Raw genomic sequence first — 14,551 nt, 5'->3', positions numbered from 1 at the left:
TTGAGGGGGAGAGCTGACTGGCGGTGATTTAACCAGAGTGTCACAACGCCACAGGCGAGGGACAAGGTTGAGAAGGCGGGGCCTTCAAGAATAATCCAGATAGGTGCTGTCGCCATGGGATCTGGGCCCCTCTAGGCCCAGTTCTCGCAAACATCTTTCTTGGCTTCCATGGGAAACATGTGTTTGATGGAATGGCCTCTAACCTCCCATCCCTTACACATTTCTGATACGTAGACGATACCCTTGCGGTATTTGAAGCTGCAGTTGCTGTGAAGATCTCCTTAAACAGCTTAAAGGGCATGATCCTGTGCTAAAATTCACCGTTGAAATGGAGCAGCCAAATTAGCTTCCTTTCCTCAACGTAGCTGCTTGAGAAATCTGTTAGAGTGTTCCAGAATCAGACTTCACTGGACAATATATACATTGGGATTCACACAGCTCCACACGTTATAAAAATTGCTTTAGCCGCAATGTTATAAATAGGACCCAACCTGCTGAGATAGGACATGAAAGCTATCCTGCGGGATAATGGCTGCCCTGATCAGATCATTGCTCAGCTAAGGCCGTCACTTTCTGCTTCAGATTACCGTGAAGGGTAAGGAGTCTCCAAAGTTTGAGCAACAGGTGAAGTTAGCCGTTTTACGCTGCTAACGATGCAGCAGCAACACGAGTGGTATTCACCACCAACAGGATACAACCGTTAAGCCAAAAAGACATTCTGCCCACCACACAAATCAGTGATGTGGTCTATGAATTTCAATGCCGGTGTGATGCCAGGTGTGTCGGCCTGACATACCTAAGACTGGCTGCCGGATCGCATCGAATGACTTGTCCCAGCCACTTTTCACAATGGGCAAGGTCCAGACCGCACCCAAACAGCCCTTACTTGTAAAACTCAAAACACTGTCCAACTTTAGCCACGTTTCCACAATTGGGCAACATATTATGAAAAATCCTGATTGTGCTGAGAATTACACTGACAACCAATTTAAGATTATCAGTCAGGCTCGCAGTGTAGCTCACTTACGCACACAAAAGCTACATATATTAATGCACCGGGTCCCCTCCTTTATAGACAGAAGGAACATCTACACACATTGCACCTGAATAAAACAGTTGACTGTCATTTTCTGGTTCATTTTCCAGGGCAATATCTTGATCAGAGTCAACATGCCTGGTTTGTTTTTAAACATGGCTTGCAGTCAACTGTCAGTCATCAGTTAACTGGTGCATTCTCCATGGCAATGCTTCTACCAGAGTCCACTTGTCAAAGAAGAACTCTCTGCTCTTGAAGCATAAATTGTTGTTCCCTTTGCATTTGGTATTCTTATGAGTTCCTGGAGTGGAAGACGGAAAGCCGTGATGTCTTTGTTCAGTGACACTATGTACATGAGAACCAGCTACATTCTTTTTTTTTGATAAAAAATTTTAATGAGGTATTTTTTGGCATTGTAAACAGTAGAATTACAGAACGTGAAAACAAAAGGACTGTACAATAAACAAAGTACACAGTGCAATTGCCGTAACCTGTCTCACCCAGATCTGCCTAATTGACCCCCTATACTACATTCCCCTAACCCTCCCCCCCCCCCCCTCCCTCCCCCGCTGACGATTAATTCTCCGCAAAGGAGTCAATGAATGGTTGCCACCTCCGGGCGAACCCTAACAACGGCCCTCTCAAGGCGAACTTGATTTTCTCTAAGCCCAGGAAACTCGCCATGTCTGACAGCCAGGCTTCCGACTTCGGTGGGTTTGAGTCCCTCTAAGCTGGAAGTATCCGTCTCCAGGCGACCAGGGAAGCAAAGGCCAAGACATCGACCTCTTTCTCCCCCTGGACTTCCGGGGCCTCTGAAACCCCAAAAATCGCCACCTCCGGGCCCATTGCCACCCTTATGTTCAATACTCCAGACATGACGTCCTCGAACCCCTGCCAGTATCTCCTACATTTTGGACACGCCCAAAACATGTGGACATGGTCTGCCGGTCCTCTCAGACACTTTACACACCTGTCCTCCACGCCGAAGAATCTGCTCATCCGGGACACTGTCACGTGGGCCCGGTGGACGACCTGAAACTGAATCAGGCCAAGCCTGACACATGTTGCAGTCCCATTGACCCTGCTCAGCGCGTCCACCCACAGGCCTTCCCCAATCTCCCCTCCCAACTCCTCCTCCCATCTGTGCCTCAGCTCCTCGGTCTGCGTCTCCTCCGCCCCCATGAGCTCCTTGTAAATATCCGAGACACTTCCCTCCCCACCCATCCTCGAGACACGACCCTATCTTGGATCCCCCTTAGTGGCAAGAGTGGAAAAGATGGCACCTGCCTGCGCAAAAAGTCCCGCACCTGAATATACCGGAATTCATTCCCCCTCGTCAACCCAAACTTGGCCTCCAGCGCCCCCAAGCAGAGAACCAGCTACATTCTTGCAACAAGCCAGAAGCTTTGCCCACTTCATCCGTATTTCTTTTTTATTTTGCTCTTTTCGCAACCTTGTTGTCATACTGCGCCCAGAGATGAGCTTCTGACCACATATTCTCACCATCACTAAGTCTGCCTATTTCCACCTCTGTAATATCGCCCTGTCTCAGCACTCATTGGATAGACAGATAGACGATAAGGGAATAGTGCAGATGGGCTTTAGAGTGGTTTCACAGGTCGGCGCAACATCGAGGGCCGAAGAGCCTGTACTGCTCTGTAATGCTCTATATACCAAAGGCCTTTTTTCGGATATTGGACACAATCATCTGTTGCTGATATCGTCATGAATGCCTTTGTTACCTCGAGACTTGACTATTCCAAAGTACCCTTGGCTGGTCTTCCACATTCCACCTTCCATGAAAGAAAGTCTGCTGCCTGTGTCATAACTTGCAGGAAGTCCTGTTTCCCCCATCGCCCCTGAACTTTGGCTCCTGTCAAGCTTTAGAACATAGAATATAGAACAGTACAGCACAATACAGGCCCTTCAGCCCACGATGCTGTGCCGACCATTTATCCTAATCTAAGATTTATCAACTTCTGTCTTAAAGACACTCATAAGACCATAAGACATAGGAGCGGAAGTAAGGCCATTCGGCCCATCGAGTCCACTCCACCATTCAATCATGGCTTTCAACCTAACCTACACCCCTTCAATTTACTGCTGTCCATGTGCCTGCCCAAGAGTCGCTTAAATGTCCCTAATGACTCTGACTCCACCACCTCTGCTGCCAGTGCGTTCCACACACCCACCACTCTCTGTGTAAAGAACCTACCTCTGACATCTCCCCTATACCTTCCTCTAATCACCTTCAAATTATGTCCCCTCGTGACAGCCATTTCCACCCTGGGGAAAAGTCTCTGGCTATCCACTCTATCCATGCCTCTCATCACCTTGTACACCTCTATCAAGTCACCTCTCTGCCTTCTTTGCTCCAGTGAGAAAAGCCCTAGCTCCCTCAACCTTTCTTCATAAGATATGCCCTCCAGTCCAGGCAGCATCCTGGTAAATCTCCTCTGTACCCTCTCCAAAGCATCCACATCCTTCCTATAATGAGGCGACCAGAACTGGGCACAATATTGCAAGTGTGGTCTAACCAGAGTTTTATAAAGCTGCAGCAAAACCTCGTGGCTCTTCAACTCAATCCCCCTGTTAATGAAAGCCAACACAACATACGCCTTCTTAACAACCTGGGTGGCAACTTTGAGGGATCTATGTACATGGACCCCAAGATCCCTCTGTTCCTCCACACTTCCAAGAATCCTGCCTTTAACCCTGTATTCAGCATTCAAATTCGACTTTCCAAAATGGATCACTTCACATTTATCAAGGTTGAACTCCATCTGCCACTTCTCAGCCCAGCTCTGCATCCTGTCAATGTCCTGTTGTAACCTGCAACAACCCTCAACACTATCCACAACTCCCCCAACCTTCGTGTCTTCGGCAAACTTACTAACCCACCTTTCCACTTCCTCATCCAAGTCATTTATAAAAAACACAAAGAGCAGAGGTCCCAGAATAGATCCTTGCGGGACACCACTGGTCACTGACCTCCAGGCGGAATACTTTCCATCCACTACCACTCGCTGTCTTCTTTCGGCCAGCCAATTCTGTCTCCAGACAGCCAAATTTCCCTGTATCCCATGCCCCCTAACTTTCTGAATGAGCCTACCATGGGGTACCTTATCAAATGCCTTACTGAAATCCATATACACCACATCCACTGCCCGACCTTCATCAATGTGTCTCGTCACATTCTCAAAGAATTCAATGAGGCTTGTGAGGCATGACCTGCCCCTCACAAAGCCATGCTGACTATCTTTAATCAAACTATGTTTTTCTAAATAATCATAAATCCTATCTCTCAGAATCCTTTCCAATATTTTGCTCAGCACAGACGTAAGACTGACTGGTCTGTAATTCCCAGGGATTTCCCTATTCCCTTCCTTGAATAGGGGAACAACATTCACCTCCCTCCAATCATCCGGTACTACTCCAGTGGAGAGTGAGGACGCAAAGATCATCGCCAACGGCTCAGCAATCTCCTCCCTCGCTTCCCGTAGTAATCTTGGATATATCCGGTCAGGCCTAGGGGACTTATCTAGCCCGATGCTTTTCAAAATTACAGCACACCCTCCTTCTTAATATCAACCTGTTTGAGTCTATTAACCTGGTTCACACTGTTCTCTCTCTCTAGTGATTACTGTAGCAAAATATTCATTTGGGGCCTCCCCCATCTCCTCAGACTCTAGGCACAAGTTCCCTCCAATATCCCTGATCGGCTCGACTCTCACTCTGATCATCCTCTTATTTCTCACAAAAGTGTAGAATTCCTTGGGGTTTTCCCTAATCCTTCCTGCCAGGGCTTTTTCATGCCCCCTTCTAGCTCTCCTCAGTCCATTTTTGAGTTCCTTTCTGGCTACCTTGTAACCCTCTAGAGCCGAGTCAGATCCTTGCTTCCTCAACCTTACGTAAGCTTCCTCCTTCCTCTTGACTAGAAGCTCCACTTCTCTTGTTATCCAAGGGTCCTTCACCTTACCATTCCTTCCTCGTCTCAGTGGGACAAAACAATTCAGCACTCGCACCAAGTTCTCCTTAAACAGCCCCCACATTACTGTTAATCACTTCCCCAAGAACAATTGTTCCCACTTTATGCTCCTCAGCTCCTGTCTGATAGCAGTATAATTTCCCCTCCCCCAATTAAATACACTCCCATACTGTGTGTTCCTATCCCTCTCCATGACAATGGTAAAGGTCACGGAGTTGTGGTCACTGTCACCGAAATGCTCTCCCACCGCGGTAGACATCTGACACCTGGCCTGGTTCGTTTCAAAGCAGCAAGTCCAATATGGCCTCCCCCCTAGTCGGCCTATCTACATATCGAGTCATGAATCTTTCCTGTACACACTTGACAAAATCTGCTCCATCCAAACCATTTGCACTAAGGAGGTTCCAGTCAATATTAGGGAAGTTGAAGTCACCATGACAACAACTCTGTTACTTCTGCACTTTTCCAAGATCTGCCGCTCAATCTGTTCCTCTATCTCTCTGCTGCTATTGGGGGGTCTATAGAAAACTCCCAATAAAGTGACTGCTCCTTTCTTGTTTCTGACTTCCACCCATACTGACTCAGTAGACATACCCTCCTCAACTACCACCTTTTCTGCAGCGGTGGTGCACTCCCTAATTAACAGTGCCACTCCCCCTCCTCTTTTACCTACCTCCCTATTCTTCTGAAAACATCTAAACCCCGGAACATCTAACAACCATTCCTGCCCCTGTGAAATCCATGTCTCCGTAATGGCCACAACACCGTAGTTCCAAGTACTGTTACATGCTCTAAGTTCATCTCCCTTATTCTTGACACTCCTTGCATTGAAACAGACACACTTTAACCCATTCTATTGAGTGCAACTTTGCCCTATCAACTGTCTATCCTTCCTCACAGACTTGCTGCACAATATTTCTGCCTGTTCAACAGCTACCCTATCCTCTGATCCATAGCTTTGATTTTGAAATTCCCATCCTTGTTTTCAGTTGCCTCCCTGGCCTCACCCCTCCCTATCTCAGTAATTCCCTCCAACCCCACAATTCTCTCCTCATGCTGGCCTTAACCCAAGCACAATTTTAGTCGCTCCATCATTGGTGGCCGGGCGTTTAGTTGCTGGGCCCCCAAGAAATTTCCTGCCCAAATCTCTCCGCCTCTTGAAATTACTTTCCTCTTCAAAACTCCTTAAAACCTACCTCTTTAATAATAATAATAATAATAATAATCTTTATTAAGTAAGCTTACATTAACACTGCAATGAAGTTACTGTGAAAATTCCCTAATCGCCATACTCGGGTACACGGATGGAGAATTCAGAATGTCCAAATTACCTAACAGCACGTCTCTCGGGACTTGTGGGTGGAAACCGGAGCACCCGGAGGAAACCCGCGCAGACACGGGGAGAACGTGCAGACTCCGCACAGTGATCCAAGGCGGGAATCGAACCTGGGACCCTGGAGCTGTGAAGCAACAGCGCTAACCACTGATCACTTTGTCACCTGACCAAATAACTCATGAGGTTTGGTGTCATTTTCTTTCATCCGAGGCTCCTTAGGGTGTTTTACTGTATTAAAGGGGGACACTATAAATATATAGTCAGCTTCAAACAAAAAGCAAAGGCAAATTCACAAACTACCATGGTTGGATCTGAACTCCCAAACTCTGGGTTACCTGGGTATCCGAGCAGGGAGTTAGAGGGGATGGAAACTGGGTTCAAAACAAAAGGCAGAAAAAAAGTGGCAGCAAGATAGGAAGACGTGGGAATAAAAGGCAAAACACAAACAACGGCTCCACTGTCCCTGGAGATGGGCTTAGCGGAAAAACGGAAGAAAAACAAAATTCAGAGTTCTGTATCTTAATGCACATAGCATTAAAAAAGCAAGATAAATGCACTGACGGAACAAATAGATTAAATTGATATGATCTGATCACCATGACTTTTGTTTTGTAAATTTACAGTGCCCAATTAATTTTTGTCCAATTAAGGGGCAATTTAGCGCGGCCAATCCACCTACCCTGCACATCTTTGGGTTGTGGGGGTGAGACCCACGCAGACACGGGGAGAATGTGCAAACCCCACACGGACAGTGACCCAGAGCCGGGATCGAACCTGGGACCTCGGCGCCGTGAGGCAGCAGTGCTAACCACTGTGCCCACCGTGCTGCCCACCGGATCACCATGATTGAGACATGGATGCAACGGGATCAAAGTTGGGAAATCAATATTCAGGTTATTTGACTTTTAGGAAGGAAGGGCAGGAAGGAAAAGTCGGTGGGGTAGCTCCGCTAATCAGAGAGGAAGTAAATACAGTTCTGAGGGACGATCTAGCCTCAGGGGATGTGGGATTGATTTGTGTGGAAGTGACAAATACCAAAGGGTGGAAGAGAGTGGTAGGTGGTCCCTGAAAACTAGCTACACTGTAGGAAAGAGTTTAAAATCAAGAAATGACGAATGTATATAAAAAGAGCACTGCTTTAATCATGGGTGACTTTAATTTTCATATGGATTGGGCTCATGAAATTGGAAATGGCAGCCAGGAGAATGAATTCAAGGAGAGTGCTTGCGGGATGGTTTCCGGGAGCAACATGTTATGGAGCCACCTCGGGTTCTGGGTATTTTGGATCTGGTAATGTGAAATGAAGCAGGTTTAATAAATGATCTCAAAGGTAAGGATTCCCTAGGAAGTAGTGATCACAGAATTTAGAATTCAGCTGGAGTACGAGAACATTGGGACTGAAATATCAGTGTTAAACTTAAAAGGGGAATTATGAAGATATGAGGATGGAATTGGCCAAAGTGGACTGGTCATGTGGGTTAGTGGGCAAGACAATGGATGAGCAATAGCAGACATTTAGAGAGATAATTCATGACTCCCAACAAAAATACACCCCAACGACGAGGAAAGATTCTAGGGGGAGGAAAAATCTACCATGGATAACTAAGGAAGTTAAGGAGAGTATTAAGTTGGAAAGCGGAAACATACAAAGGACAATGGCAAGCCAGAACTGCTTCGAAAGGTTAATCATGGCACGAATCAACTCCAGCCTCCCGGATTGCCTTGATCCACTACAGTTCGCCTACCGCTGCAACAGGTCCACAGCAGACACCATCTCCATGGCCCTGCACTCTACCCTGGAACACCTAGATAACAAAGACACCGATGTCAGACTCCTATTTATCGACTACAGCTCAGCCTTCAACACCATCATTCCTACGAAACTCATCTCCAAACTCCGTGGCCTTGGCCTCGGCTCCTCCCTCTGCGACTGGATCCTGAACTTTCTAACCTACAGACCACAATCAGTAAAGATAGGCAACAACACCTCCTCCACGATCATCCTCAACACTGGTGCCCCACAGGCTGTGTCCTCATCCCCCTACTATACTCCTTATACACCTATGACTGTGTGGCCAAATTCCCCTCCAACTCGATTCACAAATTTGCTGATGACACCACCGTAGTGCGTCGGATTTCAAACAATGACGAGACAGAGTATAGGACTGAGATAGAGAATCTGGTGAACTGGTGCGACGACAATAATCTCTCCCTCAATGTCGTCAAAACGAAGGAGATTGTCATCGACTTCAGGAAGCGTAGTGGAGAACATGCCCCTGTCTACATCAACGGGAACGAAGTAGAAAGGGTCGAGAGCTTCAAGCTTTTAGGTGTACAAATCACCAACAGCCTGTCCTGGTCCCCCCATGCCGACACTATAGTTAAGAAAGCCCACCAACGACACTACTTTCTCAGAAGACTAAGGAAATTTGGCATGTCAGCTACGACCCTCACCAACATCTACAGATGCACCATAGAAAGCAATCTTTCTGGTTGTATCACAGCTTGGTATGGAGCCTGCTCTGCCCAAGACCGCAGGAAACTACAAAAGGACGTGAATGTAGCCCAGTCCATCACGCAAACCAGCCTCCCATCCATTGACTCCGTCTATAATTCCCGCTGCCTCGGAAAGGCAGCCAGCATAATTAAGGACTCCCGCACCCCGGACATACTCTCTTCCACCTTCTTCCATCAGGAAAAAGATTCCAAAGTTTGAGGTCACGTACCAACCGACTCAAGAACAGCTTCTTCCCTACTGCCATCAGACTTTTGAATGGAGCTACCTCGCATTAAATTGATCTTTTCTCTACACCTTGCTACAACTGTAACATTATATTCTGCAGTCTCTCCTTCCTTCCCTATGTACGGTATGCATTGTTTGTACAGCATGCAAGAAACAATACTTTTCACTGTATACTAATACATGTGACAATAATAAATCAAATCAAAAAAGAGTGGGATAGAGTTAGAATGCAGCAAAGATGGACTAAAAATAATTTTTTTTAAAGGAGAAACTTAAAAGCAGGCAATAAGAATTTTTAAAGTACATTTAAAGGAAGAGAGGAGTAAAAGAAAGCATTAGCCCCTCAGAGAATGAAAGTGGAGAACTAATTATGGGGCAACAAGGAAATGGTAGAGAATAATTTTTGCAGCGTCTTTACTGGAGAGAATATTACAAGCATCCCAGAAATAGGGATGGGGGAGGAATTAAATACAGTCACTATCACCAGAGAATTAAAAAATAAATAAGTTTAGAGTGCCCAATTCATTTTTTCCAATTAATCGGCAATTAAGCGCGGCCAATCCACCGAGCCTGCACATATTTGGGTTGTGGAGGCGAAACCCACGTAGACAATGGAGAATGTGCAAACTCCACACGGACAGTGACCCAGAGCCGGGCTCGAACCTGGGACCTCGGCGCCGTGAGGCTGCAGTGCTAACCACTGCGCCACCGTGCTGCCCCATCACCAGAGAATTAGTTTTAGACAAACGAATGGAGTTAAAGGATGAAAAGTCGTCCTGATGGTTTGTACCCCAGGATCTTAAAAGGAGATAATTACTGAGATCATGGATGCATTGGTAGTCATTTTCCAAAATTCCTTAGATTTTGGAACTGTGTCAAAGGATTGGAAAACTCCCAGTGTGGTACCTTTGATCAAAAATGGAAGGAGGGAAAATGCAGGAAACTACAGACCAGTTAGTTCAACTTCTGTTATTGGAAAAATATCAGAATCGGTTATTAAGGAGAGAATAGCAGCGCATTTGGAAAAGTCATAATCCGATCGAGCAGAGTCCGAGTGATTTCATGAAGGGGAAATCATATCTGACAAATTGCCGAGAGTTCTTTTGAGGAGATTTCAACCACAATAGATAGGGGAGGACCAGTCGCTGGCATCATGAAACAACAGTGCTAACCACTGTGCTACCGTGCCGCCAAGGTTTATCCCTTATCTTCAAACTGTGACCCCTAGTTCTGGATTCCCCACCATTGGGAACATTCTTTCTGAATCTACCCTGTCTAATCCTGTTAGAATTTTGTAAGTTTCTATGAGATCCCCTCTCACTCTTCTAAACTCCAATGAATATAAGACCATAAGACATAGGAGCGGAAGAAGGGCCATTCGGCCCATCGAGTCCACTCCACCATTCAATCATGGCTGATTTCAACTCCATTTACCCGCTCTCTCTCCATAGCCCTTAATTCCTCGAGAAATAAAGAATTTATCAACCTCTGTCTTAAAGACACTCAACGTCCCGGCCTCCACCGCCCTCTGTGGCAATGAATTCCACAGACCCACCACTCTCTGGCTGAAGCAATTTCTCCTCATCTCTGTTCTAAAGTGACTCCCTTTTATTCTGAGGCTGTGCCCCCGGGTCCTAGTCTCCCCTGCTAATGGAAACAACTTCCCTATGTCCACCCTATCTAAGCCATTCATTATCTTGTAAGTTTCTATTAGATCTCCCCTCAACCTCCTAAACTCCAATGAATATAATCCCAGGATCCTCAGACGTTCATCGTATGATAGGCCTACCATTCCTGGGATCATCCGTGTGAATCTCCGCTGGACCCGCTCCAGTGCCAGTATGTCCTTCCTGAGGTGTAGGGCCCAAAATTGCTCACAGTATTCTAAATGGGGCCTAACTAATGCTTTATAAAGCTTCAGAAGTATATCCCTGCTTTTATATTCCAAGCCTCTTGAGATAAATGATTCAAACCGATTTAGTCTCTCCCCATATGACAGTCCCGCCATCCCAGGAATCAGCCTGGTAAATCTTCGCTGCTCTCCCTCCACAGCAAGAACATCCTTCCTCAGATAAGGAGACCAAAACTGCCCACAATACTCCAGGTGTGGCCTCACCAATGCCCTATACAATTGCAGTAAAACATACCTATCCCTGTACTCCAATCCTCTCACTGTGAAATCCAACATACCATTTGCCTTCTTTACTGCCTGCTGTACCTACGTGCATACTTTCAGCGACTGACGCACGAGGACTCGCTGAGTATCCACCTCTATCAATTTACACCCATTCAAATAAAAATCTGCCTTCCTATTTTTACTACCAAAGCAGATAACCTCACATTTAGATACATTATACTGCACCTGTCTTGCATGTAATCACTCACTCAGCCAGTCCAAATCCCACTGAAACATCTCTGCATCCTCCTCACAGCTCACCCTCCCACCCAACTTTGTATCATCTGCTCAGTGGGCTAGACAGCTCATTCATGATCCAAAACAAGACCAGCAGCGCGAGTTCAATTCCCGTACCAACTGAGAATTCTGAATTCTCCCTCCGTGTACCCGAACAGGCGCCGGAATGTGGCGACTAGGGGGTTTTCACAGTAACTTCATTGCCTTGTTAATGTCAGCTGACTTGTGACAATAAAGATTATTTACTTATTTTTATTAAATTTGGAGATAATGCATTTAGTCCCCGATCCACATCGTTAATATATAATGTGAACAGTTGGGGTCCTAGCACAGATCCCTGCTGTACCCCATTATTCACTGCCTGCCAATCAGAAAAAGACCCAGGGCTGGATCCTCCGTCGACGGGATTCTCCGTTTCGTCGGCAGCGCACTCACGCCCGCGGATTTCCAGACGCGTGGGGGTTCCCACAATGGGAAACCCCAATGGCGGTTGCCGGGACGGAGGATCCCACTGCCAGCGGGGGGGCGCCGCATCAGAAAACAGGTACGGCAGGACGAACAATCCCACCCCTATTTATTCCAACTTTTTGCTTCCTGTTTGCTAACCAGTTTTCTATCCATCTCAAGACACTATCGGTGCAGCGTTGCAATTCTGTGGAAAAACATCCAAGGTTTTGTCAATTTGCTACAGGAAGGAAAACATTGTTCCGAGTTCGAAATACCATCCTTTGGTTAATACAGAAATTGCACATTCTGAAACCAATTACGAAAATAACATTTGGGAGTTTGTGTTTTTGTGAATGTGACCCAGCAACAGCACGGTGACAGATCTTCTGAAAATCTAGAATGGCTACAGCACAGGGGGTGATTTGGTCCCCCTCAAATTCCTGCCGGCTCTCTGCCACAGCAACTGGGCTAATCTCACCCCACGCCCCTTCCCCTTGAACCCTGCAAATCAGCCTCTCGGGCAATAATTCTCTTTCGACAGTCACAATCGACTCTCGTCTCCACCACACCCTCGGGCAGGGCATTGCAGCCCCAAGTGAAAGTGCCTGTTTTCTTCCTTAGGGTTTTTTTTTTTGCTGCCTTAGCCAATTAAATCTGTGCCTCCCCCCCTCAAGGACAGAACTTTCTCGGCTGCAAGTCGAGCGGAGAATAACTGGGAATTGAGTAAAGTTTGTACCCCAAACCCCTGCAACCAACCAACAAAGCACCCCCCCCCCCTCGTGCCCTGCTGTGGTCCAATACGAGCAGTCATGTTCTTCCATCAGATCGGCACAGACAACAGCAAAGTGATTCACTGCAATTGTGATCACTACCTTGCACCCCCACCCCATGTCCTGTTTGTTTCTTTTACCTGTTGCAATGACAGCACAAGTGAGCAGTGCAGGAGCCTCCAGCCGGGTTGCAGTGGGGCGCGTGACTACAATGTAACCATTCTGAGCATGTAGCTAACACAGGGATTCCCCAGGGGAGGGAGTTCCTGTTTACAACGCAGACCGAAAGCCGCACAGGACAAACCTCGAAACAGCAGGAGAACTCCCGGACTCACGTTGAAAACCCTGCTGCCGACAGCCTCGATCCCTATCCGATCTTAACTGCACAGTGAGGGGAGAGGGAGTCCCTTCTAGCAATACAGAGAGGGAGCGAATCCCCTCCAGCAAGATGCAAATTAAAAATCCTGCCCCTGTGCACCAGCTCCATTGTAATTGGGGATGTAGCGCCCGCTTTGAACTGTTAACTTCAGAAGATGGTGCAGTGTTAATCTAAGCCTATTTGTGACAATCAAGATTATTATCAAATAGAAAATCTGCCTCTCCTTCTGCTGAAAGAGGCTGCCAACCTTTCAGGTTGTCCCGGAGACAATAGGGATGAAATGTTAATTCAGGAATTGTATTGGAATAAGCAAGGCCCAGAGCAGGGATGTTCGACTGATCCCGATTAAACTGCCCCAGTTACTCAGGCTCAAAGACCTTGGTGTTTTTGACAAAGAGCTTTCCGGATTTGTTACGTTCTCGCTCGAGCGAAACGAGACCGGTGAATAGCGGGAGAGGCCCAAAATGAGAACCGCGCCCAAACAGTTTGTGATGCGACCGACCCGCTACCCTAGGCGAAATCGGGATCTCGCCATAGCGTGGTGAGAAACTAATTGTCACCGCTTAAGCCCTATTTCCATCCAATTAGCAAATGGATTTTATTGCAGGTAACTGAGAGCATCCACTTTGGACTTGAGAGTGATGGAGCACAAAGAACATAAGAAATAGGAGCAGGAGTAGGCCACTCGGCCCATCGAGCCAGTTACACTATTCAATACCATCATGGCCGATACTGGTCTTCAGCTCCGTTCTCCCGACAGCTCCCGATAATCCCTTCATTCCCTGAGAGACCAACACTCTGTCCGTCCCACAGCCTTCAACATATTCAACGATGGAGCATCCGCAATCCTCTGGGGTGGAGAAATTTCTCCTCACCTCAGCCCTAAACGATCGGCTCCTTATCCCGACGCTGCCCCGTGGTCCAGATTCCCCGAACAGCAGGAACAGGCAGTCAGCGTCTACCCTGTGAAGCCCCCAGCATGACACTTTCGAAACAGCAAAAATCCAGATGCAGTGGAGGTCAAAACGACTTGAGGGTCCAGAATAAGGAGCATTAAAATTCTGTGAAATAATATAAAAATTATCCAAAAGGCAAATTGAATGATGTAGAGGAATATAATGCACAAGGTAAAAGTTGTGCTTCAGCAGTGCAAAGCTCTGATTAGACCACAACTCACTGAATCACTTAGATATAGGGGATGTTCACAGTAACTTCATTGCAGTGTTAATTTAAGCCTCCTTGTGACACTAATAAAGATTATTTTTAAAAATAAATTTAGAGTACCCAATTCATTTTTTCCAATTAAGGGGCAATTTAGCGTGGCCAATCCACCTACCCTGCCCACCTTTAGGGTTGTGGGGGCGAAACCCACGCAAACACGGGGAGAATGTGCAAACACCACACGGACAGTGACCCAGAGCCGGGATCGAACCTGGGAC

At 46.8% G+C, this 14,551-nt stretch overlaps 1 protein-coding gene across 3 annotated transcripts in view; it reads right to left on the bottom strand.

Moving 5' to 3' along the window:
- osbpl1a (oxysterol binding protein-like 1A) overlaps window positions 1–12,977 on the bottom strand; it is a 298,479-nt gene extending 285,502 nt beyond the window's left edge. For all 3 annotated transcript variants that reach the window (XM_072468513.1, XM_072468514.1, XM_072468515.1), the window contains exon 1: window positions 12,874–12,977. The gene's annotated coding sequence lies outside the window, so the exon portion shown is untranslated. The remainder of the gene's footprint in view (window positions 1–12,873) is intronic.
- Window positions 12,978–14,551: the final 1,574 nt, after the last annotated feature.

Source organism: Scyliorhinus torazame, chromosome 11 (genome assembly GCF_047496885.1).
Source record: "Scyliorhinus torazame isolate Kashiwa2021f chromosome 11, sScyTor2.1, whole genome shotgun sequence".
NCBI classification, from domain to species: domain Eukaryota; kingdom Metazoa; phylum Chordata; class Chondrichthyes; order Carcharhiniformes; family Scyliorhinidae; genus Scyliorhinus; species Scyliorhinus torazame.
The sequence above is the reverse complement of the archived record's forward strand: the minus strand, read 5'-3'. Positions and strand labels throughout refer to the sequence as shown.